Below are 6,000 nucleotides of genomic sequence, written 5' to 3'. Positions count from 1 at the left end.
TGTTGTGCAAGAATGCCTACATTTCATATATACTTCACTGTAAAGCAAATTGAGGTGTTCTGATGCTCCCCTCGTTCGAATCAAGAAATCCATAAGCATTCCATCTTCATTTTCTCTTGAAGCCACTTATACTATTACATGGCTTTTCCTGGTAATCTACAGACCGATGTGAGTTCATACATTTTGATAAGGGGCATGCACAGGGTGGATAGGGAGCACCTGTTCCGCTTAGTTGAAAGGTCAGTCACGAGGGGACACAAGTTCAAGGTGAGGGGCAGGAGGTTTAGGGGGGATGTGAGGAAAAGCTTTTTTACCCAGAGGGTGGTGACGGTCTGGAATGCACTGCCTGGGAGGGTGGTGGAGGCGGGTTGCCTCACATCCTTTAAAAAGTACCTGGATGAGCACTTGGCACATCATAACATTCAAGGCTATGGGCCAAGCGCTGGTAAATGGGATTAGGTAGGAGATCGGGTGTTTCTCACGTGTCGGTGCAGATGCGATTGGTCTGTGTGATTCTGTGATAATGGAAATATATCCTCAATGGTAATTTTTTTCAATTGGAGAAGGAAAGGAATCTTCCTTTATTTGCTGAGCCCTTGGAGATGAAAAGGCATTAAGAGGGCAAATGTGGGCTTTGATTGAGAGAGATTGAAGAGAAAAGCAGAGACCAAGAAGACTGCAGGAAATAACTAGGTCAGACCTGTAATACTTTGGACAGTTTTTGGTCTTCTCACCTGTCCACCATCTACAAAGCACGAGTCAGGGGTGTGATGGAATACTCCCCACTTGCCTGGATGAGTGCAGCTCCCACAACACTCATGAAGCTTGACACCATCCAGGACAAATCTTGATTAGCACCACATCCACAAACATTCACTCCCTCCACCACTGATGCACAGTAGCAGCAGTGTGTACCATCTACAAGATGCACTGCAGGAACTCACCAATGCTCCTTAGACAGCACCTTCCAAACCCACGACCGCTATCATCCAGGACAGGGGCAGCAGGTATATGGGAACACCACCACCTGGAAGTTCCCTCCTAAGTCACTCACCATCCTGACTTGGAAATATATCGCCGTTTCTTCACTGTCGCTGGGTCAAAATCCTGGAACACCCTCCCTAACAGCACTGTGGGTGTACCTACACCACATGGGCTGCAGCGGTTCAGGAAGGCAGCTGATCACCACCTTCTCAAGGGCAATTAGAGATAAATGCTGGCCCAGCCAGCAACACCCACATCCCATAAATGAATAAAACAAAAAGGAGGCATCTAACAATCCTGGTGAATCAGCTCGGGATAGCTGGGATGAATTCCAGCGAAAAGTTAGAACATCTAGGATTATATTCTGTCAAACTGAGGAGATGGGAGGGATTTAATTGAGGTGTTTGAAATCATGAGATAACTTTGAGACTAGAGAAGCTGAAATTGTTCTGCTTAGGGCAGAGAAGGTTCAAAGGAGATTTAATCGAGGCGTTCCATATTATGAAGAGTCTAGCGGGGTAAATAAGGAGAAACTGTTTCCACCTACTGGCTGGATGAGTAGCCACAGGATTTAAGAAAATTGTCAAAAAACTTAAGAGGGGAGATGAGGAAACTATTTTTATGCAGTGAACTGTTATGATCTGGAATATCACTGCCTGAAAAAGTCAGTGGGAACTTGCAGAAGGCAATTGGATGTATACTTGAAAAGGAGAAATTTGCTGGGTGATGGGGAAAGGTGGGATCAATTGGGTAACTCTTTCAAAGAGGCAACACAGACACAAATGGGCTGAAAGGTCTCCTTCCGTTGCTGTATGATTCTAAGGGAGACAAGGCAAACATAGATGTCGAGAATTTCCTCCAGGTTTTTCTTGATGGGCTGCCCTTGCTTTGTTGGAAGGTCGACAGGAGCCCCCCCTGATGTGTCTTGTTTTGAGTTTTCTGTCAAAGTTACTGTTCCCAATCTGGAGAAGTCCTGAAGAAATTCTGGGCACAGATGGTTCCCATTGGAAGGCACATCAAAGCCATCAGGCCGTGACCTTGGCATAATCCCTAAATAAATAAAAGGGGGATGAGACGGCGAGAAATCTCTTCACACTTACAGAGTTATTAGCATGAGGAATGCTTTGTCACAGGTGAAATATGAAATCCATTACAGCCTTCTGAAGGGTATCGTTTACTGTAATTACTTAAAGAGCAGCAATATAAAATGATCTGGGGAGAGAGCAGAAAAAGTGGAGCTTCATAAAATCAACTCTGACAGGGGCTTAAGTTCAGTGTAAACCAGGTGGCCTCCTCTTGTGCTAAATTTTCAAGGTTTCTACGTAACTTGCTCCAGATGTTTCTCTGGCCGTTTGTGTGAGATAGTTTTGAATTTTTTTTTTGTGCCCTCACTATTTCTTGGCCGTATAACTGACCTCCTTGGTTTTTGAAATTTCTGTCAATGCAGGCTATTTGGCCGACTGAATGTGACCTGTTGGCAAAATATAGGAACACAAGGATTTGCAGCAACATTGTGGTTCTTCTGGCTGAACCGGCAGAGAAATAATGATATCCCATAATATTTCCATGCCCGTTTTACCACAGTTTGCCTCGGTGCAGCTGATAGCCTTTTCATGGCCGAAACGTTTGGTTGTTAGTTCAATCCCAACCCCAGCAATGTGACTCGATGCTCCTGGTGACGGACGGAGGGCTGCACCTTGTGGAGGTGCTGCCGTTCAGGTGGGATGTTAAGCTGAGGCCCCATCTGTCCTCTCAGGTAGGGGAGAAAGGTCCAGTGGCACTTTGAAGAAGTGCAGGGGAGTCCTGTCCAGCATTCCAGCCAATACTTATCTCTCAACCAACATCACGAAACCAGATCATCTGATCATTGCTGTTTGTGGGAACTTACTGTGGGTGAATTGGCTGTTATCTCCCCTGCATTGCAACAGTAATTATACACATCAGAAAGTACTTCATTGGTTGTGAAGTGCTAAATAAACGCAAACTCTATTCTCTAAGTCAGTTTTCAGTGTTGTGTCCGACTGGTCAGTGAGGCACAAATAAAGTGTTGAAAGAGCTGAGGCAGTGGGAGGCTCTGAGACTATATTGCACCTCAGAGATCTGAGATATGAGGAAACATTGGGTAGAATTTTCTATGCCAATGTAGACGTCTGACTGTCATGGGTGGGACAATATGACAGGGAGGCCAAAAATAGGTTTCACGTTGTCAAGAAGCCTGTTTGAGATTGTCTGCTCTACCCGTCAATGGTCGCCTTTCCCACCAGCGTGCATCAGGAAGGTCATTTTAATACAGCTGCGTATTAGTATAAGTCCTGCTTGGCAGAAGCATCTCCCCCACATCAAATTTACTGCACATATTGGTGGGAAAACACGCTGGTGCAGAACAGGTCTTGGCAAGTGTGACACGCAGAAATTGGGACTCACCATTAGGGCCTTGTTCACATCGCGGACATCCGAGGAGCAGAAGATGCTGGAGCCCGTCAGCAATGGGACCCTGGAGGAACATATCCATTGCATGCTGGGTGGATTCCCATGGACATGGCTCCACCACGAATCAGCTCACGGAAGGTGGAAGGTCACCGTTCAGGGTCAGCTTTGGGACATCAGCGTCTCGGCCATGGCCTGCTATGGATGATCATTGAGGGGGTGGAGAGGAAGGGTCAGCTGTGAGCGGGAGAGGAAGGTGTACCGGTGGGGGTGGGAGAGGGAGGTCCATGTTTGGCTGGGAGGGGAAGGAGTATTGCGGTGGGGAGTTGGTGTTGGGAAGGAACAATGGTGTTGGGGCAGGGGGCAGGTTGGGAGGGAGGGGAGGGAATACTGGGGAGGAGGAGGAGGGTGTAACAAGGGAGAATGTGGCAACTGAAAAGGTAGGTGGAAGGGCGGATGAAGGTGTAAGGGAAGGAGTTGAGAGGGTGGGAGGAATTCGGAGGGTGGGAGGAGGCCAGGAGAGGAAGGAGTCCAGAGGGGAGGAAGGAGTAATGGTGGAAGAAGGAGTAAGAGGAGGATGTCTAGGTGATCGTGCAAGAGAGGGGCCTGTGGAATCGATGACTGCCTCCTGGGGATTGAAATGAGGGTGGGTGTGGCGGGAGGGAATGGTGAGAATGAGAGAGGGCAGAGAGACCTGGTAGGGTGGTAGAGTGAGGGTGCAATGTTAGCCGTTGAAGGGATGGCGGTGGGGTGGGGGGGGCGTTAGAGGTGACTTGAAGGCAGACACGGACTCTGGGGGTGGGAAGGAGGAGGTCAGGGAGGTTGATATGGATATGGGTGGGATTCTCGGGAAGATAGGGAATGTACACGTTCACCTGATTGTCCCAGAAATTAAAGGGTTCTTGCTGGTAGGTGACGGTGGGGAGGTGGAAAGTGATGCCAGAGGGATCAACAGTGATGGGGGAAAGGACATGGGTGACCCGGGGAGGGGAAAGAACAGGAGAGCCGAAGACAGACTTAACAACCACCATGCTTCTAAGATTGAAAGTGAAAGGAGCCTTGTGTTGCGCGAGCATGGGAGTGCGATCAGTAGGTGGGCAGAGATGCAGGTCAACTCAGATGGAAAACTGAAAGAGAAACCCAACAGGCAGCATTGAAAATGCTCGGGATATTGAGATGAGTGTGAGGGAGGAAGGCTCTGCTCCTGTGGGAGAGTGCTGGCTCGTGTCTCCAAAATGCCCTGCCACACAGACACTTCTCCCTCCAGAATCACTTGTGGCCTAGCTGGATGCTGCTGAACTGCTAGTGGGGAGCGATACGGGGCAGGACTTGCGAAGCCTATACATGAAGCTGAAAGACACCATTACACATTATTCAGTGAAAATGAATATATTTTCCGAGTATAAAGTGACAAAATGTGTTCACCCGTGCAACCGCTTGTGATCAGAAATTCTTAACTTTTCTAGTCCTACCACTTCTTCTAGGTGCTGCCCTGATATCCGCAGCAGGGGTGGAGACAGCCTGTGCTATTGTTGGCCTTGTTGTCTCTGATGACTTCAGCGTGGGTCCTTTGGAGAGCCAAGGCCTTGAGGCCTGGGCTTGCTTTGGCTGTCCTCCTGTGGGCCAGCTGCTCCCTCGGCGGTAGCAGACGACGAGGTTAAGGGGTCACAGGCAAAGGGACTTCGGAGGGAGCATTCAGCTGCTGAGACTCCTGAGTCTGCCGCTCCTCCTCCCCTTTGGGTGCCCAAGAGACCCGGCCTGAGTTCTTAAGGGGAAGGAGCACCTGGAGGGATGTCAAGGTGCCCCGTTTACCTCTCACATTGCCAGTGCAGGGATTCACCCATGGCTACCGTGATGGAGAGCAGGTCTGCGTGCATCTCCACATTCTGCTGGATCAGGCTCTCCATGGTGTCCACCATCCTTCCCATAGAGACCTTCGTTCACGCACATGTGGGCATCACTTCATCAGAGAGCAGGCGGACGCACTCCTCCGATTCCCGTGCCACTCTGTTGAGTGCTTTAAACAGCTCTGTGCGATGTTCCCTGTCTTCTGCTGACTCTCCAGGGTGAGTTGGAAGGCTGAGTCCAGAAGCTTGTCATCCGACTCGGACCTCACAGATGCCTTTTCCCCCAGCAGTGCTGGGGAGCTCGGCTGAACCTGCCTCCTCCTGCTGTGGACACATGTCTGCGTGGTGACCCCCAGATTGTGAACCTGAGCCTGCTCTAGATCGAGGTCCCACCGAGGTGTGTGTCTCTGCGCTGGTGGAGGGTGTGGGTAAGCGCTGTGACGGGTCTTCCAGGCTGCTTATTTCCAGCTCTTCCATGGAGGAGGTGTCCTCTTGGCTGGAGGTGAGGGACTGGATGGAGCTGAGGGACTGTCTGGTTTATGGCGTCAGTCGCTTGGCAGAGCTCCCTGTGAACCAAAGTAGAAATAATTAGTGCAGGGCAGCAGAGTCAGAAGCAGGAGAGAGAGACACTCACAGTTGCATTGAGAGAGGGGATGATGTGGTGCAGGATCCTCGGGTGGGTGTTCACCACCGACATCACCATCACCACAGGCACGATCCACACCCTCACCAGTCAGCGCAA

The sequence above is a fragment of the Carcharodon carcharias genome, chromosome 21 (assembly GCF_017639515.1).
Source record: "Carcharodon carcharias isolate sCarCar2 chromosome 21, sCarCar2.pri, whole genome shotgun sequence".
NCBI classification, from domain to species: Eukaryota; Metazoa; Chordata; class Chondrichthyes; order Lamniformes; family Lamnidae; genus Carcharodon; species Carcharodon carcharias.
This window is presented reverse-complemented; position numbering follows the sequence as displayed.